Source organism: Euprymna scolopes, chromosome 6 (genome assembly GCF_053919585.1).
Source record: "Euprymna scolopes isolate OS-2025 chromosome 6, ASM5391958v1, whole genome shotgun sequence".
Taxonomy (NCBI): Eukaryota; Metazoa; Mollusca; class Cephalopoda; order Sepiida; family Sepiolidae; genus Euprymna; species Euprymna scolopes.
The window spans coordinates 26343056-26364857 of NC_136487.1; the positions used below are offsets into that span (position 1 = coordinate 26343056).

General features: G+C 35.2%; 1 protein-coding gene across 8 annotated transcripts in view; it reads left to right on the forward strand.

Moving 5' to 3' along the window:
- Nucleotides 1-21802, forward strand: part of LOC145277578 (uncharacterized) — a 240795-nt gene that overhangs the window by 103163 nt on the left and 115830 nt on the right. The gene's annotated exons all lie outside the window — the stretch shown is intronic.

The window sequence follows — 21802 nt, forward strand, 5'->3', positions numbered from 1 at the left end:
TAAATCTGGCCCTGCAGTGGCAGTCTAAGAAGTTGACCTTGTACACAGATTCTCTCTGTGTCTACCACTGGGTGTCTGACACACTTTCAGGACGGACACGAATCCGTACCAAGGCAGCAAGCGAAATGTTAATACGGAGAAGGCTAGACACGCTAAAAAACCTGGTATCTGAGTATGGGCTATCACTGAGCGTCACTCTGGTGCCATCACATTGTAATCGTGCTGACCAACTGACCCGAGTACCTCACAAATGGTATGAAGCCGCGAAGATGGGAATGGAAATTACTGCTCGATCTTGTGCACTTGCAATCGACCCATGTCAAATACAAAAAATTCATGCACAGAGCGGACATCCGGGTATCAAGCGGACCCTTTATTTTGTGAGGCGCGTATACCCAGCAGTGACCAAGATGGATGTCAGACAGATCATCAGAAATTGTGAGGCTTGCTAGTCTATTGATCCTGCACCAGAGCGATGGCAGAAGGGTCGATTGGAAGTTGAGGGTGTGGCAGCGGCTGGCCATGGATATTACCCATTACAGTGGCAAGCCCTTTCTAACTCTCATTGATTGCGGGCCTACGAGATTTACGGTGTGACGGCAGATGACCGGACAGGATTCAGCAAATGTTGTTCGCCACCTATCATCCATTTTTTTTGAACGAGGTGCGCCAGAAGAGCTCCTGACTGACAATGATGCAGCGTTTTGTAGCCAGCAAGTCCGGCAGTTGTTAGATGAGTGGGGCGTCCGACTACGGTTTTGATGTGCCGTCAGGAAATGGCATTGCTGAAAGAAGCCATCGCAGCATCAAGAGAATTGCTGCCAGGAAGCGATGTAGTATTACGGAAGCCACATATTGGTACAACATTACGCCAAAGGATGGGACGTCTCCTTCAACCGCACCTGCGAATGCTATTTACACGTACCGAGTCGGAGTGAAGGGAATCGACACTACGCAGCCAGCCAACAAGGGAACATGTAACAGATATGAAGTGGGAGATCCAGTGTGGGTGCGGCCCCCAGGAAATCGGTGCACCGACAAGTTTAAGCGAGGACAAATATCTGGAGTGATTAGCCAGCAGTCTGTTTTGGTCGATGGAACCCCACGACATGTGCGAGATCTTCGCCCAGCTACCGAGGTGCGTCACACAACTACAGAAGAAAGCAGTGAAGCGTCTAGTGATGAGCTGCCGATGCACGGATTCAGTGAGCCCCCTCCAGGGACTGATAGCGATACTTCATCTGATGAGGCGGAACCAGATCCAGAGCACGAATCTGAAACAGTGAATGTACCTCTTCGCAGAAGCGCACGCACTAAAAGGCCCCACGCCCCCAGTGCTCTCTGTGATCATCAGATCAGGAGGGAGTGTAATGTGCATCCAGGAGATAAGCGCCCGCGTGTTTGTGTGGGTGCGTAAGAGAGACGGACGAAAAGGAAAGACTTACCTCGAGACTGGCTCGGCGTCACCGACCGAAAATAGATAAAGAAAGATCAAGATGGCGGCCGCCGTCTTTTGTAAAGGATGATATCTCGCAAAGTCACACGAATTCTTGCAATATGCAAATTTAGCCGGCCTACAACGACGATAAAAGCGGGTGATGGAAAAGACGTGGGAGAGCGACGATTGAGTTGGTCGGGGAATCGTGATGCTGTTGCTTCTCGTGCCGTGTGAGGATATCTTACCGTTGTTGGGTCCGGTCTGAGTAACCGTTCGCGTCCGTCTAGGCACCTTGCTAGTTGGATTCCGTGCAGAACCGGTGTTTACTGGTTATTGAATTGCTGCAACATTTATAACATCTTTTCCTGAACTTACCGTGTTAAAGAGAGAGTCAGGCGCCATCTTGAATTTTTCCTTATACATCTACAGAGGGCGCAGTAATTGTTTTTAAAGGACTTTCCTTACACATTTTTCTACATCTTCACTATAGCACTCTGATGTAAAAACAAACTCTTACCTATGACATACAGAAAAGTTAGAACAGAAAATTATGTAAATTATTTTAAATATGTGTTGTACATTACCCGCACTAGGTGAGGAAAAGTTTTTTTTTTACATATATGTGCTGTAAATTTCCTATCCTAGGGAAGGTTGTTATTTCTTACATATGTTGTGTAATACCCGTCCTAGGGTAGGTAAAATATTCTTTTGCTCAAGATGGCAAATAATACATAGACATCAAAAATTTCTCTATCCTAAGAATAACAAGTATGTTCAAATGCAATTTCATTTTTCTCATTGTCTTATATAGTCCCGAGCAACGCCGGGTGGCCTTGCTAGTAAATAAATAAAAAGGGATTGAGATCAAAACCTTCAAATTTGCTTAAAAGAAAACCCGTCAATTTTGAAACAAAATGTTATTAAAAACTTTTCTTGCTGACTGATGGGGCAGAGCTTATGTTTACATACGGAGGGGAGGGGACATGTTGTCTTAAAAAATTACTCATAAATGAAAAAAAAAAATGTATATTCTTTATTAGGAAGTCATCCACAATGTTAAATAAGATAAATATGAATCCTATTGCCACAGTCCATTGAAAATTTTTTGGGACACTAAAAATCATAAATCACTTGCCTGCCAGTGCCAGTCTATACAATTTCTTTAAATAAAGAAACAGGTGGGGGACTCATTTATTTTATGACCCTCAAATATGCCTGACCATGGCCTACTTATATACATGGCCTTTCAACCTACATTTTTCACCGGTCTCGCAACAGGCCTATTTCAAAGTGAAAGTAAATTATGTCTATATCATCTGAAAAATATTAGAACTGTAAATACATAGGGTTTTTTTTTTTTTTTTTCAGAAAATTATTATTAAAATAAAATATTTTAAGCAAACAAATAAATTTTAATTAAAAAAATTATACAGTAATACAAAAACATATATAAAAATGAAGTTACCTTTCTTTTTTAAATTAATTTTCTTTAGACCTTTGCCTTTTTTTAAAGCATTCCACAGTATTTTTCCGCACTTCATCGGATGAAATTTTTTGTTTATTGTTGTAAAATATATTTACAACAATTCTTATTGCAAAAACAAGTCCCTTTTCAGCATGTTTTTTACATGAAAAACTATATTTTGGAGAATATATTGCCAAAACGTGTTCTGCAGACATTCTTGTTGTGGATTCATGATTTCTTACTATAAATTGATCTGCATATTCAAGGATAGCAAAACAAGCATAAACAAACTCTGCCACTTGGTTTGATGGAACAGTAAGACCTCCTCGAGAAAGTAAGTCATGGTATTTCTTATGTGTAGCTTCATCACTATCTTTGCCTACCATAACCTGGGAACAAATTTCACATTGAAAATGATTCATTAATTTTTTTGCGATGTATCCAGAAATAGTAAATGCTGCTTCTTTGCTTTCTGGGGACAAAGAGACATTTCTGATTCATGCAGGGCCAAAATGTTTATTAGTTCGTCTGTCTCTTGAACTGGCTTGAAGTCTTCCTCCCAAAAGTTGATTATTTTTAGAAGTGTGCGACAGGTCAATATTCTCTCAGTAATCATTACTTCTCGAAGACCCACCAAAAATCTACCACCACTCATCTGTCGATATTGAGAAAATCTATTTTCAAGTGGGTCAGTTTGAAACCTACGGGTGAAAATAAACTTGTACCCTTCATCTAAAAGTTCTTGCATAAGCATAGCCTGTCCTCTCAAAGTTATAATAAAAGCTTTAGAAGTTTGCTTTGTCAGGCAAAAATCAGAAATTTGTGTCCAAGACTCAATCCAATCAGATAATCTTTTGTAGAAATCAAGTTTTCCAGCATTTAAAATTACTGCATTGTTCAAAAAATTGGGTGTCAGCATTTGTTTTGAATTTGCTATTGCCCACCAACATGATATCAATTTAAGGAAGTTTGACATGTCAGGACGATCAGGAAAATAACTCTGACAAGCTGCAATAGTTGTCTCGTGAAAAATGGAAATTGCTAAATTAACATTTTGTTTATTATCACTAGGGTGCAAGGCTTTGAATGTTAGCTTTGAAGCCTTGTGTAATTTAGCATTTAGGGCAGTATCTTTGTTATATACTTCATATAAATCAGACCAAGCTATATATCCCTCCTTAGAGGAAACAGAAATATTTGAGATATCAAATGTAAATGCAGGAAATACAAATTTCTTTTTATTTAATAAACTATTACGAATATTTTTTAGCAAATGAACAGAATCAAAAAACAAATATTTTATGGGGAGTATTAGGAAGTTATATAATGCATTTTGTCCCCCTCAAATTTATGTAGTAAAATGTTAAAAGCATTTACATTGGTTGAATGATTATCTGCAACAACAGCCCTAATAAAAAATCCAGAAGTTATCAGTTGTAAAATACATTTTAGGATTTCCTGAGAAAGCCACTCACCGTTTATTGTTACTTCGGGACAAGCTTTAACAACTGATGGTACTGTTTCTTTTAAACCAGTAATCATAAATACCATTACTCCTTTATAAAGTTCATCATTTTCGTTTGCACCTATATAATCTCCACCCAACACTTTAAACACTTCATAAAATCTCCTCACTAACGTAATGTACTTGCAATAACCCTTATCCCTGAGTGGCTTCCGGGCCTTGAAAAGTGGTGATCACTGTGTAAAAAAAAAAAAAAAAAAAAAAAAAGCTGGACATGACGATTTTGATAGATGGAAAATGAGTTTTGGGATCAAATACAATTCTATAAATTAAAATATAATCTTGGTGTTTTTTAAATTGAAAACCAGACGCGCAGCATTTTGCAGTCAACTGTGTAAAATCTGTTATCGTATCGGTTGAAAGAAAATCTTTTAGTTCATCCTTTTCAATTCGACGTTGCTTGGGGGTTTTTCTTGAATGAATTGTGGGTATGGGTTGTAAATTCCAATTCAACTTGTTTTTTTTTTTTGTTTCAAAATGTATTTTTCCTCAAAATGTTTAATACAGAGAACTGAATTTTTCGTAGGGAACCAATCATTTCGATTAACAAATTTAATCCATTTTTCCATGAGATCTAATTTTCCGAAAGGAAAAGAAAATGTGGAAACCTTTTCAATATTGGTAGAATATCCACTGGAACAGCCAAATGCTACACATTTGTTAACCATTTTTTAAACAAAATTTTCACAAATAATTTTAAATTAAAATATAATTAATACGTTGCGTTAGCAGATAAGGAACTATGGAATTCTAAGAAAAACACTTAGGAGCTTAAAAAAATCAAGAAAGGTAACTCTTGACTACTAATCATTTATGGTATTATTATAATTTTCTTTTACTGTAAACATGAATTTTTGTGTTGAAAACAAGTTTATAAATAAAAATAAGTTCTAATAAATTATCAGGAAATTTATAAATTATTTATTGAAGTTCAAAAAACATAATTCTTAAAGTTACGCCCCTTTTAATTTTTTTCAATTACCTAAGGGGTCATTTTGTTTGTTAAACCACTTTCACTTTGTGGGCCTGTTTTGAGACCGGTGAAAAAGGTAGGTTATGGGGCCATGTATATAAGTAGGCCATGGCCTGACTTAGAATGACCTATATCTCATTTGTAAATTCTTTCATCTCTAGCTGTGAGACCATTGGAATATAGTATTAAAAAAAGAGTGGTCATGCTAAAGGTCAACAAGAGGTCAAATTTACACATTCGGTGTGTAGTCAAAATGTTGCTTCATTTAGCTCTCTGATTTTGAAATTCATTGTGAAAATATATTCTTCGAAGCTACACCTACATACACTTCATGCTTACAAAAGTAAAGACGAACATTTGAAAGAGGGAAAAAACGCATCGTTCCGTCAAGCATCCGAAGAAATGATTTTTATTTCTATGGAACAATAATATGAATGATGCTACATAAAGAAACTGGTGTTGTATTTTAAGATTTTGTTGAATATTTACTGAAATGTTTGTAGTAATAAAATAGTTGATTTACAATATTTTCTTGTTAGATTATACACACAGTAATTTCTTGAATTGTTGTAAAATTACTTACTATTATTGACTGAAACAAAGACATAAAGTCGGATGAATAAAAAAATATTTTGGGGCGAGTAAATTTCCCCTCACACTCGACCGGCAGTCGAGTGATTTTTTTTTTTTTCAAATCTCAAAGGCTGATGGTATGTGAAACAGTTTTTAAAATAGTTTCTGTTAAATGTTATTCCTTGAAGTTTTCAACTTTGAAATTTTATGAAAATAAAAAACATTTTATACTTTATCACTAAATTGAAGAATAACCTTTCTTTAAGATGGAACTAGCAGGGTTACCCGGCATTTCTCGGGACCGTATAAAACAATGTGAAAAATGAAGGTACTTTTAAACATACCTATTCTTAGGATAGAGAAATTTGAGGTGTCTATGTATCAATTGCTATCTCTAGAAAAGAATATTTTACCTACCCTAGGACGGGTATTACACATGTATGAAATAATTGTACCTTCCTTAGGATAGGTAATTTACAGCACGTATATGAAACAATTTTACCTTCACAAGGACGGGTAATGTAAAACACATACTTAAAATAATTTACCTACCCTCAGACAGGTAACGTAAATATATATATATATATATATATATATGAAACCATTTAATGTACTCTCGACCTGTATTGTACTACATATGAAATAATTTCTCTTCCCACCAATTCCACTATAATTTTAAGAAAAATGAAGTCACTTTTAGAAAATGGATCATTAGGATTTCCAAATTAATACATATTGTCTTGGTTAATGATTAGGCAACCCTTGCTTCACTATAAATTTCAACATTACTGGGTTTTTTCCTTTCTCACTATCGGCACTATAATTTTAAGAAAAATGTTATTTTTGGAAGATGTCTCAATAGGATTTTCAAATTAATACATAAAAACATTGACATGGTTAGTGATGTGACATAAAATTCCACATTAGTTTCATTTTCTTTCCCCACTATGGACACCAAATCTTATGAAAAAAGAAGACATCGAAAATTACTTAGCTGGTTTTACAAATAAATACTTGAAGCTTAGGAATTAGGCTACCCTTGCTTCACTATAAAATTCCACATTACTGTGTTTTTTTGTTTTTTTTTTCACTGCCTACACCATCATTTTTAGTGAAATGATATCACTTTTTGAACATAATAAAATAGGTTTTCCAAATAATTACATAAATGCATTGACACAGATGGTGATAAAGCAACTTTTACTTTGCCACGAATTTCAATATTACTGTAGTTCTTCTCTCCCCCATCACTGTTAAAAATATATAAGAAATAAAGTAATTTTGAGATCGTAAACCGTTTGACATTTCTGAGACTGGCTTAGTATTTCTCCCAACCCCCACTGTTAAAAATATACATCAAATAATGTGTCTTTGAGATCGTAAACTGTTTCAGCCATTTCCGGTACTGACTTTGTATTCCCCCATGTTAAAAATATACAGGAAATAAAGTATTTTGGATCGTAAACTGCTTCAGCAATTTCCGCGACTAACTTCATATCCCCCACCTCTCAATTAAAAATATACATGAAATAAAGTAATGTTTAAATCGTAAACTGTTTTAGCTATTTCTGAGACTTGCTTCATATTTCTACTGCCCTCCCCCCACTGTTAAAAATATACATAAAATAACGTAATTTTGAAATCGTAAACTGTTTCAGCCATTTCCAGGAATGACTTAATACCCCCCCCCCCCCCGCCAAAAAAAATAAAAAATATACATTAAGTTATTTTGACATCAAAAACTGTTTAATCCATTTTCGGGTCTGATTTTATATTCCACAACCCTCATTTAATCCTGGGCAACGTCAGGTCTTCTGCTAGTATATATTTCCATCTCCTTCAATCCTGGGTGACGTTGGGTTTTCTGCTGGTATATATTTCCACACCTATAATTCAATCCCGAGCAACACTGGGCGTTTCACTAGTATATATTTTCACACATCTCATTGAATCCCAGGCGATGCCGGGTCTTCCTTTATATATAGTTCCACACATTTCATTCAATCCCAGGCGACACCGGGCATTCTGCTAGTATATATTTTCACACATTTCGTTCAATCCCAGACGATGTCGGGTCTCCTGCTAGTATATCGTTCCACACATCTCATTCAATCCCAGGCAACGCTGGATCTTCTGCCAGTATATATTTCCACACCTCATTTATACCAGGTGACGCCAGGCTTCTGCTAGCATATATTTGCACGCATCTAAGTCAATCCCGGGTTATGCCAGGTGTTCAGCTAGTATATATTTCCACATATCTCATTCAATCCTGGTCTTCTGGTATATATTTCACTGCATCTCATTCAATCCTGAGTGATGCCGGTCTTCTGAACATCTCATAAAATCCAATAAGTAGGTATTTATTTGCCTCCCCAGGAAAGCAAATTAGACATAAGGTCATTTTTAATGTAGGGGAAAACCAGCTCCCCTGAAAAAGGGGGCACTCTGGCACTATCCAAAAAAATAGTAATTGTCTCGGTATGGAGGGTTTCCCCTACATTGACCAAGGACCAAATTTCCATTTAATAATTTTGTACAATATCTTTTTTCATAATTCTTGATTATGTTACTAATTTCTACATACCAATAAGGTAGATAGCATTGGTTTATTGTGTTTATTATCAATGTGTATGATCTGAAATGTTCTAAAACTCTTTTCATTAATAATTAATTTTCTACAATATCGTTTTTCGTAATTTTTGGATATGTTAGTAGTTTCAACATACCAATTAAGTGGATAGCATTGGTTTGTTTTTATCTGTGTCTATAATCTGAAATGTTTTTGAAAACTATTTTCATTAATAATAAATTTTCTAATATCGTTTTTCATAATTTCATATTCTGCTTGTATATATTTGCACCTATCTCATTCAATCCCGGGTGACACAGGGTATTCTTCTAGTATATATTTGCACCTATCTCCTCCAATCGCTAGTGACGCCGGATATTCTGCTATTATATATTTGTACTTGTCTTATTCAATCCCAGGCGACTCCGTGTATTCTGTTAGTATATATTTCCACCTATCTCATTCAATCACGAAATAAAGTAATGCTAAATCGTAATCGTGACAACATTACGGACGAAAATATGAACTTGGCATTACTTGATGTATTTACATGATTTTTGGAATGTTATGAATAAGTCCCTAGCATACACTTGATCTATTTACCTGATTTTTTAAATCAGCAATTTTTAAAAAATTTTTTACACAGTGGTCCCCTCTTATCAAGGCCCGGAAGCCACTCAGGGATAAGGGTTATTGCAAGTTCATTACGTTAGTGTAGATTTGATGAAGTGTTTACTTAAGAGGGCGGTTCATTAGGAATTTGTTAACGTTCGACTTGAACACATCCAAGTTGTAGTCAGGTGGGAAGCAGGCAGACGGAACAGTTCCATAGGCGGGCAGTTCTAAGAAAGAAGCTTTGTTCATGGAATCCACGTTTTGATTTAGGCACAGATAAAGAGTGGGGGAAATTTTTCACAGTGGATTCGGCTAGACGGGTGTTTTTCGTAAAAGATTGGCGAGGGGGGACCAGAGATTGCAGTTCAGACGAGCACCTGCCATGGAAATAACGATAAAACAAGGATAGGCTCGCAACGTCTCTTCTGTGGGAGAGATTGCAGGGTAGAGAAAAAGGCATCCCCCACTAAGCTACAAAGTCTATTTTGTACTCTGTCAAGGCAGGATAGGCTGTTTTTAGCAGCTCCTGCCCAGATATGGAAGCAGTATTCCATCCTTGGACGTACTTGGCTTTTATATAGATAGAGAATTGCATCAGTAGTGAGATGTCTTCTGGAGCGGTAGAAGGATCCCACCATCTTTCCAGCGACCTTGGCAACAGACTTGATGTACGTGTTCCATTTCAGATCAGGAGTAAAGGTCAAACCCAGAAGCTTGTCAAAACATGGGGCCTCTCTCAGACGAGAGCGATCCATCCCAATTGATGTCAGATGGGGATCAGTGTTGATGATGTAAGGATAGGAGTTTGGTTTTAGATGCATTAAAGGTAACCAGCCACGTCTTCCCCCATTGAACCACGCACTCGAGATCAGAGGAGAGAGAATCAGAGAAAACTGTCATTTACAGCCTTTGATGTGTTGCCGTAGATGGTCGTGTCATCAGCATAGATGTCAACGAATGATTTAAGTATGTGTTTAGGGAGGTCATTGATGTAGATCAGGAAGAGAGTTGGGCCCAGGATTGACCTCTGAGGGACTCCAGCATTAATACTGCAGGCCTCCGATTTTTTTCCATCGACCACTATTCTTATGAGCCTATCGGAGAGAAATGATTTAATGATTGAGAAAACATTTCCAGTTATACCGTAGCTGGAAATCTTGTGAAGTAGACCCTTATGCCATACCCTGTCGAAGGCCTTTGATATGTCAAGAGCAATTGCCCTAGAAAAGAAGCCTTTGTCAAGAGATTCACTAATCCTGTGGGATATAACCGTCAGCACATCTGCGGTAGATCTTGCAGAGCGGAAACCATATTGTGTGTCACTAAGAAGGTTGTTTCTGCTGAGGTGGTTGACTATTTCTCTATTTAATATGGATTCCAGCAACTTACTCATAACACACAGGAGACTTATTGGTCTGTACTGAGAGGGAGATGACTTATCACCTGAATTCTTAAATACAGGGCAAACTGATGAGGTCTTCCAGGGAGTCGGAAAGCACTTCTTAAGGCAGCGCTTAAACAGTTTTGTAAGTATGGGAGCTAGTTCTGGTTGAAGCTTTTTTAACACTATAATTGGGATGCCGTCAGGGCCAGTTGCTTTACTGGAATCAAGGTTCTTGATTAGCTTGGCGACCTCATGCACAGATATTTGTATGTTACCTAGCGTGTTCTGTGTTATAGGAGGAAATATGGGGAGTTGATGGCCTTCGTCGCATAGGGTAGAATTAGCTGCAAAGTTCTTTGCAAATAGTTTGGCCTTGTCGATGTGATTTTTGGAATATGACATCTTATGTCAATGTAGTACATCATAACTATATTATATGCATCTTTTTGTAATAGATTATGTTCGGTAGGAAATTACACTATATACTATATATGGTTACTTGGTCTTTTTGCTAAGATCAAAGTATCTGTTCTTAGAATTCAAGCGATCTCATCTTCGCCCTCCCCCTCCCCCTAAAGAGTTAGGATATCATATTGTAACTAATATTAAAATGAAAATGGCCAGTGAATTTTAGAAAAATGGCGTCTTTACCTGTGTATCAGTTCATTGTAAAATCCATTGTTTTGTTTTGTAAACATAGCGACTCGTTTTTGGTTCTTATCAGTAAATATTTTCAAATCGTTTTTCATGTTACTTTTTTATTTCCCTGTTTAAACCCGATAATCACATTGGTACCATTTTTATTACTTGAAACTGTATTCCGTATTATATTGTCAACTTAACCTAAATCAGTCCCTTATTCAAAGTATATAAACATCGTCCTTAAAGAGAGCTGACGTTATTTGTGGTGACGTGAGTCAACATTTTTTCAAATGTAAAGAATTACATTGGGTTTAGTTTAAATTATGTAATAATTACAATAGAATTTGGTGAAATTTTATGACCCTCCTTGAAGAAAACCAGGCAGTTCACCCATTTAGAATTAATCGTTTTGGACAATTTTTACATATTATTCATGCGGGTGAATACTCTTTCCAACAATACCAATTTTGTGGGGGTATAGTATCGCTGAGAAAAGTTTCAGTGAGACATACATACAAACATACTTTTAAATAGACAGGTGAGATTTATATAATAGACCTTTTCTATTATAGATTGTTTTCAAAGTGGAATAGTTAACATCATGAAGAGGCGAGATCTTAAGATAAATCACTAAAAACGTTGCTGCTGAAAAATTCAGAACGTATTTGTAATTAAAATAGTTACATAATCCAAAACAACCGGCAAAAAAGTTATTATACAAAAAATGGCATAATTAGAAAGAAGATTGAATTTTATTTATATACTTATTTCATATAACCTGAAAATTCAAATTTTAACGGTTTTAAGACCAAAACTAGTGGAGACTTTTTTTTTTTTTTTTTTAATAAATCAATGTATTTATTTATTAAAAGAAATTTAATATTTTGAATTATAAATTCACCAGGAAAATCTAGGTGTTTTTTTACTTTTATGGCAAACATGTTAACCGACGCTCACACTGTAATGAAGATTCAAGACTTCAACAATATCTGAAGACTTCCCAAGAATTATCTCCGCCATGCAACATGAAAAAAAGAAATAATAAAAGTAAAAAAAACACCTGGATTTTCCTGATGAAGAATTTGTTAGAATTCAGAATATTGAATTTGTTTTATTTTTTTTTTATATATTAAAAAAAAATTCTGCACTAATTTTAGTTTTAAAATCGTTAAAATTTGAATGTTGTATTCTATTGAATACAACATTCAAATTTTAACGATTCTTTACATTTGAAAAAAATGTTGACTCACGTCACCACAAATAACGTCAGCTCTCTTTAAGGACGATGTTTATATACTTTGAATAAGGGACTGATTTAGGTTAAGTTGACAATATAATACGGAATACAGTTTCAAGTAATAAAAATGGTACCAATGTGATTATCGGGTTTAAACAGGGAAATAAAAAAGTAACATGAAAAACGATTTGAAAATATTTACTGATAAGAACCAAAAACGAGTCGCTATGTTTACAAAACAAAACAATGGATTTTACAATGAACTGATACACAGGTAAAGACGCCATTTTTCTAAAATTCACTGGCCATTTTCATTTTAGTATTATCAACAGTGCTTAAAAAAAAAAAAAAAAAAAAGTGAATTCCTATATTATAACCTGAAAAAGAGAAGAGATATTGTAAATTAAATTTGACCAAAATTTCAGTTTTTAACCATTTTATTTTTTAACAAACAGGCTATAGTCCAATAAACGAAATTCTTGGAAATAATTCTCTATAAAAAATTAAACTTTAAAGCATATATTCTGAAAGTATCAAAAATTGACGTGTGGATCAAATTGCAAAGTGATGCTTGGAATATATAGGATGCACTTCAAATTAAAATTTTACTGGATGATGCAATACACAAATTCTAAATAAATTAGAAATTATACAAAATAAAGGACCAAAACTGAGCTAAGCAGCTTTTCACACTTCACTCAGGCAAGTCATATATATTAGGTTGATGACATAGTTCTTGTGGAATTTTGATTTCAAATGATGTATTTTCAAAAGTTTTCATTATAATACCTTTACTTTATATATTATTTTAAAGAGTATTTTTCGTTCTATCTAGTCGTTTGAATTACAATCATTTTAAAACAAGCGTCTTTTCAGAATGTTGAATACAAGATGGAAAAAAACAAATTTGCACAATTTTCTTATTTCAATTCAAACTAGGCTGAAAAGCTGCTGAAACAGCACGCGATATCAATGAAGTGTTTAGCCCAGGAACCACTATTACAGCACAATGGTGGTTTAAGAAATTTTGTGGTGGCAATGAGTCTTGAAGATAATGAACATACTGGTTGGTCATTGGATGTTGACAATCAATTAGGAGCCTTAGTTGCAGCCAATCCATACACAACTGTTAGAGAACTTGTTTCTGAATTAGACATAATGTATACGATGATTTCCAACCACTAGAGAGATTGGAAAAACAAAAAATCTGGATAAATGGGTGCCTTGTGAATTGAATGACAACCAAAAGAAACACTGTCTATAAGTGTCATCTTCTCTTTTACGCAACAAGAATGACCTGTTTCCTGACCGGGTTGTGACTTGTGAGGAAAAGTGGGTTCTTTATGCTCAGCTCAGTGGTTAGACGCTCAAGTTGCACTAAAAGAAGGTCATACTGATTCTTTGGTCTGCGACTAATCTCATCCATTAATTTTTTGAATGCAGGCAGATAAGTTGTCAACAAATGGATGAAATACATCAGAAACTCCAACACCCAACATTAGTCAACAGAAAAGGCCCAATTTTCCTCCACAATAATGCCCAACCGCACATTGCTAACTGACCCTTCATAAGTTGAACGAATTGGGCTAAGAAACTCTGCCTCATCTGCCATACTCTCCAGACCTCTCATCTACAGACTAATACTTTTTTAAGCATCTGAACAACTTTCTAGATGAAAAATGCTTCAAAAGCCTAAACGATATTGTCACCAGAACAAAAGATTTTTACGTTACTGGCATAAATACACTGATTTTTGCATTGGCAAAAGTTTGTTAATTCTGATGGTGCTTATTTTGATCAATAAATTTTTGTTTGAGCTCAGATATGTTTATCTGAATTTAAGTTAAAAGCTACAAGAACTTTCTTGTCAACCTATTAGAAACTATACTTAATTCTAAAATGGAGAAAGTAACCTACAACCCTTCCCAAATAACCCAATACACCAAAAACAGTGTCACTCTTAATGTACCCAATTCGGCAGCACTAAGCAAATAGTTCATAATTAGAACTCTGTATGAAAGCACTAACACAAATCAAGAAGAACTCTTACAGTATTACACAGTTCAGAATAAGCAAGATGGACTGATATCTCCAAACCACACTCACAAAAGGAAAATACATAACCAACAATTTCATGGGACAAATATCATAATTGTAAAACTCTTTATACAGGTAACTCAAAAGCACTGGATGAAACAGGGTCATCATCCACCAACAATCACATAAAGAAATCAAAAAGCCAAATGTTTCCATCACTTGGTTGAAGGTACCAGGAAGATCCTTTATGATGACAACCTGTAACCCAAAGAATCAGAACAGGAACTTCCTTTTTTTTTAAATATTTTTCCAAATGGAAGTCAGACAAAATTCTTTCAGACTTTGTAATTTACTCCACTGGATATAGATTAGAAAGACTGATTGTGACGGGGTCAGATAAGAATGAAAAATAATGAATAAATCCCCCTTTTCTTTTATTTATTTTTTTATACGCTAGCTATATTTCAAAGAAATATGCTGACGTCTGGACCCAGATCTGTCCATTCCACTGATTGGCCGAAAACTAACCAGTAGCCTGGTCAAATCTACATCCGGGTTGGTAACCTTCAAATTTTGGAAACATTTTTTTGGACTGGAGATTCTGACCAGATCCTCTCACCCGGGTTTCCCAATTTAGTCTCGTCTCTAGATTCTCGTTCGAGAAATTTTTAGCAAAGAGACTTTGTCCTTAATGAGAGGAAAAACTTTGGCACTTGTTGACATGGCCGACAAAAAACTTAGATAAACCGATAACTGAATATATGCTTTCTACCCAGCATTGCCCAGTGTTTACCTAACATCCCTTCCCCTCTTTTTTCATCAAAATGTATGGCAAAGACATACATTTTCTACTTCTGTTTAATTTAAGAGGAATCAATTATACCCACCCTACTGGCAAAGAAAGCTGTCATACCCTAATCCCCTGTAAAACGAAATCCACAATGCCATGTGGCACTAATCCTTGCGCCATGTCAAAACTACAACTCAGTCCCCATATGATCTCCTGACCTCTCAATAAAACCAAATTTCAATTCCAGGAACATTTCTCCATTCCCGTCGACACTATTCATGGTCGATAAAATCCTCTGCAATCAGCCAAAACACAAATTTAGGCTCTTTGCCTCATCTACATGTACGAATCATTGTCCCTGGTCTTACAGACAGGCTCTTTCCACGGGTGGCACCACAAAATTTCAACATCCCAGGCCTTACACTCTGTCATTAACATTCAATTACACTAATTCTAGTTACAGCCTATCTGGTGGTCAGTGCACTAATTTTCGAAGATATCATATAACGCATAAATCCACTTTGACTTCAGATGCGAGGTGGGCCACGACCATCCGACCAGAGTCATGGAAAGGAAGCAGATCCACATCTTAACTAACACAACAATTTACACCATCCCTACGGTGCCTAGCGGATCCTTAACTAGTGGCAAGGCATCATGTGGTAATTCCATCACCTGCCAAGGTGTCAAGTTAACAAAAATCAGGGAATTCCCTTTCATACAACTTTAATAGCCCTACCTACCACTTGATACTACCCTCCCCTCCTCCATGGGAACATCTTAATTGGTCAAAACATCACCCACATCGGCCCCATCTATTGTACACTATTGTCACACCTAAGTGATTGCAACACAATGGCTGAGTGCCATCGTGGTTGTCCATGCATAATGTTGGGCTACTCTTGACCCCCAAGAATGAGCTTTTCTAAGTGTCTGCAGACCGAAAGCGTGGGGCCATCTCGCATGTTAAGGTCATGTGGAGATTACCATAATCTTCCCATCACAGCTATAACGCACTTTCTATAAGCACACAACTCCCAGGAGATAACTGATTTTCCTTATACCAATACGAGAGCATTTCCTATACCTCCTGCCAAATCTATGTGAATTCGGAGAAAACTCCTACAAAAAACAACAAAACAAAAAAATTTTTACGACTATCGCGAAAACTAAACTATGACTGAAGTTTAACCCTTCCAAAACTTAAGATAAACTCGCTGACCCCTTTCTCATAACCCGGTAGTCTTTTTCGTTTTTCCTTTTCAGTAACTGCTTAATTATTTTGTCTTTTCTTAATAACTAGTGGGGGTACCCGGCATTGCCTGGGTATTTGGGGGGGGGGTATGTAGGAGAGGGTGACCCTGTTTTAATATTATAAAAAAAAACACGATGTTAAGAAAAATTGGATAAACCAAAACAAAGCAAAACAGCGAACAAACGTTAAAAAAAAAAAAAAGGTGTAAAAGAGGAAAGGTAGAAAGACAGGCTCAAACCTGAAACATCGAGGCTAAGGCGGAAAAAAAAATGCCCAACATGTTACCCTTATGCCAAAGAGACATACACTGAATAACGGATAAAATTAAACCTTTAAAAACACTTGCAAGTGGTTGAAACTAACGCAAACGTTTTCTAGGTCAAACATGACGTCATTGTCGTAGTAGTAGGAGCAGAGAAAATGACGGAACAATTTTTTTCGGCACCCCTCCCTGTACAAAACTGATGATTTTAGGGTGAAGGAATTAATGTTTTGGGCCAATTTTTCGAGCTTTAAAATTATACCTATCTGGCGAAAATGTTTTTGCAAAACATACATACATACACAAAATATTCCGTTCAACAAAGTATTTAAAATAAAATTATTTCAAAGTCGCATTTCATTTACCATTCTTTTAACATCAAACAAAAAAACTCAATTTTGATAACCCTGGAACACAGTTTTCATGTCAACAAGATTCAACGTTACATGATGTCCATAAATCAAAACACATTAACCTACCGCAAAGTCAGATTCAAATCTGAAAAACAATTTCTCCACCACCACCCCCACAGTTCTTTGCAAAAGTTTAATGGCCTTTCTAATGATAAGTCTCTTTTGATGCATGTGCACATTTCAAATATCTACAATGTTTTACAATTGTGTGTATACGCACATCACACATCGAGTGTTCCCAGACCTCTTCGGTTGTGTCTAGTACTTAACTATGTGTGTTTGTTTTTTGTCTTACTTTGCTCATGTTTGTTTCTTTTCTTCCTATCTTTCTCTTTTTCTTCTTGTGGCAACCAGGCTTTTTCCTTTTTCTCTCTCCATTTTTAAAATCTGCAACCTGAGACCTGAGACTGTAGAAAGATCACATGGCAATCAAATTAAGGTCTCATTCTTATCTAACTATGTATTGAACTTTTTTTCTTTTTTTTTTATTAACGGGCCATATTTAATAGTCTTATTTAATGACTGTTGTCCTCAAATCTCTACTGTCTATTTTAATTGCCCGTGATTCCTCTAGTCTCTGCATGTTTGTATTACATATAATTCACGAAACATGATGACATACTCGTTTCTGCTACTCACTCTTGTCTTGGGAAGCTGGGTTCTGTTTAAAGGAAATACTTCAAGACAGACACAAGATGCTGTATGTTTTTATATATATTTATTTATTCACTCTTTAGACATCTCATCACAACAGAACTGGAGTGAATCTTGGCTTCTGTGGTTTCTGTCTCCATTTCAAGACTGCCGCTCCCTTATAGGGAGACTTGTTTAACCCATCTTGTCTCTTTGGCATCTCAAAACCTACTCACTAAAATTAACTTGGCTTATTCAAACCAAAACCCTTGACACGTCAGATCTGGTCGCTGTTTGCATACTTTCTGGTGCAAGTCAACGGTCACCCAGTTTGATAAATGTCACAACTTGACCTCTTTCTGCACCTGCATGCTCGCTCAACTCAGTTTCCCATGATTCAAACTCTGTTATTTAATCCACTAGACAGATAGTTAGATAGACAGATTGATAAACAGATAACTGAATAAATACTTTCTACCTGGTGTTGCCCGACATTTACCTAACATCTGTATTATACAGATAAATAAATGAACAAAGTTTTTAAATTAATGTCCAAAATTTGAAAAAAATATTTTTTAAAATAAGAAGGGAAATGGAGAAAAAAAAAATCGCAAGTTTTAAAACTCCTCCAGCACGTACAGGCTTGCAACTCATAGCAGTAATTCTGTAGGGGACTTAAAGGGGGTGGTGGTGTATTCTCTTTTTCTTCTTTTCACCTATGCATCAATTAAGATAGTCAGTACGATGTATTCGCTGATTTCTTTTCCTTTAGGAGTGATTAGCCCCCCCCCCTCCCTTCACAGTTATATTCAATTCTCTTAAATCCCAAGACTAGATCATATGGTCGTTGTTGTCGCCTCGCTTTTGCCTTTTAACTGGACCAATTCCATATTATTTCCTTGCTTAATACTAAGAGCAAGATCTTTTTCTGATTAAGACATCTTTCGGATTTCATTCTTGGAAATGTACTGATATATCATCTAGAAAGGCAGGGTTGCCGGTATGCCAGACTGTCTAATGCATAAAGAAATCTTAACAACTCCTGAGAGAAGCAAATAAAAGCAAGGGAGACCTGACAGTATCATAGTATCTCATTGGGAGAAATACAACATGTGAGCTTATAATCAACTACTATAAAGAATTCTGGCATAAAGTAGTTTCTTAAGTGTCAGAATGAGAGAATTATAGGTTGTACATTGTCTGCTGTCTTCGGTGTCTATAAACATACTGAGGCAACTGAGGTGGAATTGCTAATGTACATTGTCCAAATCAACTGCATGTTGGTCTCCAGTAAGAACTTACATCTTAATCATGACGATGCCACTGGAGGTAGATGGTTTTTGAATTAATTTCAAGCAGCAAAGTCAATCGCCAACAAGATGACGAAAGTAATAAATGCTAACAAAGCCTGATTGAGTTCATCAAGGTTGGAATGGTAATACTGAAACAAAAAAAAGAACAAGCTAGTTATATTCCATCAATGACTGGAATTGTGGACTTGAAAACTCAACTGAAATTCCTTAGATACCTAGCAATAACATTCAAACCCAACCTTATATTGCATTCAGCAAAGCAATGCATAATCTAAGAACTGTCGATTTCATGAGAGGAATCCATCACCTTAACGAAAGAAAAATAAAATGCAGAGAACTAGACTAACAATGTTGAGAGGATGAATGGCGATTCACTACGTTGGATTGTATGGTATCCTCCTGATATCATTGGTCTAGATCCAAGAGAGAAGCTGCTGGCTATGAAACACTGCAGTGTTCGATACTTAAGTGAATTTAAAACTTTTTCTTGATTTGATTTCTGATTTCAATAAATATTCATTGAATAGTAAATAAAATGTGCCTTTTATCAAAGTTATGTATAGGCGAAAAGCATACAGACACAATATCTTGTCTGATAGCTTTATTGATCAGATTGAAATTTTCCATCTTTTTTAATTAGGAAAAAAAATTTCTGCTTAAATCAAGAATATGAATTAGTTACGTTTTGGTTAAATTTTGCTTTTTCTCTTTTTTTTTTTTTTTTTTTTTTCTCAATAGAAAAAAACTTTCCTGCCAAATCGCTGGAGCTTATGGTGCTGGGTTTATTCCTTTTCTGTTTTTCTATTTCTTCTCTCTCATTTCATCTTTCTTTTTCCTATTTTTTCTCTTTTCCTTTTCTCAATTTTGCTTTGCCCCCCCCCCCCCAAAAAAAAAAAAACTTTACCATATGATAGTTCTCTCTAAACATTGAAAATGTTAATTTTGCTGTATTTCAAATGATTCATGATGCAAGTAAGGGAGGTAGTGTTGTTCGATTAAAGAATGACTTCCTGTCTCCTTTCTTACACATGCATACCTGGTGTCTGTCTCTTAATTTGAACTTAGTTAAAACTGATCAGTTGTATATGAATATGTTAAAAATAATTCATTTTACTATAAATGAAGCTAGATAATGCAAATACATGGTTGTAAATAATAGGCTTAAATAGGATTGGTTATAGGTTTCTATTTTTAATGAATAGCACCAACCCATTGAAAATTTCATCTTGATTTTAAGCTTATTGTCATTGGTCACTCTGATTAATAGACTGTGTTGTGGTTAAAATGTTTAAAAAAAAAAAACGGAAAGGGTTAGAAACAGTGAAATGAAATATATATATATATATATATATCTATATATATATATATATATATAAACAAAAAATACAGAAATGTATATTGGTTGAGTGGGACTCCGCTCAATTGGAAAGTAAGGTTATGACCCATTCCTTTTGAGTCTCAGCTCCAGATTATTTGATAGCAGAAACGGATTACCAGAAGTGACATCAGGAATAATCCATCAGAATCTGTAGGGATGCCACCCCAACAATATGCAATACCAGAAATAGAAAATTATTTGAAAATATAAATTAATATGTATTTATTAAAATGAAGCTAATTTTTTACTCAATCGAAACTAAAATAATTAAATATTACATGCAAAATTATCTCAGTAGCTTCCCATCTGGGAACATGCCAGAGCGGTTTTTGATATAAGCATGCAATATTCAAGATTTTTATTCTAGAACACTGACTACAAATAAAAACAAAATAAAACTTTCAATTTCAATGAATTTAATAATTGCTAGTCAAAAATTAAAAATAATAGCAACCTTATTACTTATGTGGCCGTATTAAGCTGATTTTTGGGTGATAATAAAATCTCTCTTAATAAAATTATTTCAAGTGTCCATGTGTTACTCGCCACTATATGACTTATACGTTTTATATATATCAATAGATGATTTCTTGAAATCAAAGATACAATAACACAATATGATTTAAAAAATACATTTCCCAGAATGCATTCAGTGTATTTGTAAACAGTTGGCTATTTTAATCTTTTCTTAATTGACAAAAAAAAAAAAATTACTTTGTGACCTTTCGACATTTGAAAGGAATTTGAAATCATTTAGACTGTTGAATAGGAACTCAGTTCCGAATCTACGATTTTTAATAAGTTCTCAGGTACTAACATTGAAAGGTTTGTAATCCAATAAATTTTATATGATAATTAGTTTCTGTTTTCTAATGATTTGGTTCAAGTAATAATTTATTGGTCAAACTTAAAATATTTAAATTTAACTTTTGAAACCTATTTAGAGAAAAAATTAAAAATATATATATATATATATATATGTCTTGTATATAAAGATCGTATGTCTATTATTTACTTGCCTCCCCATGAGAACAGACTTGGGCAGTTTTCAATATAGCAAAACCCAACACCCCAAAAAGGGGCACTCTGGGTTGAGGCAAAAAATAAAACGTATAAGTATAGCAGGATTTCTCCTGTACTGACAGAGTACAAAAAGGTGAAATGTATTTGAACAGATACTAAACTTTTCTCTTAGCCAAAAAGTGAACTGTATGTCTGGCTGATTAAATCCTGTAAAAAATGTATTTTAAAAAGCAGCTGGATGCTTTTCAATCTCCTAATGTATTTTTCTTTTTTA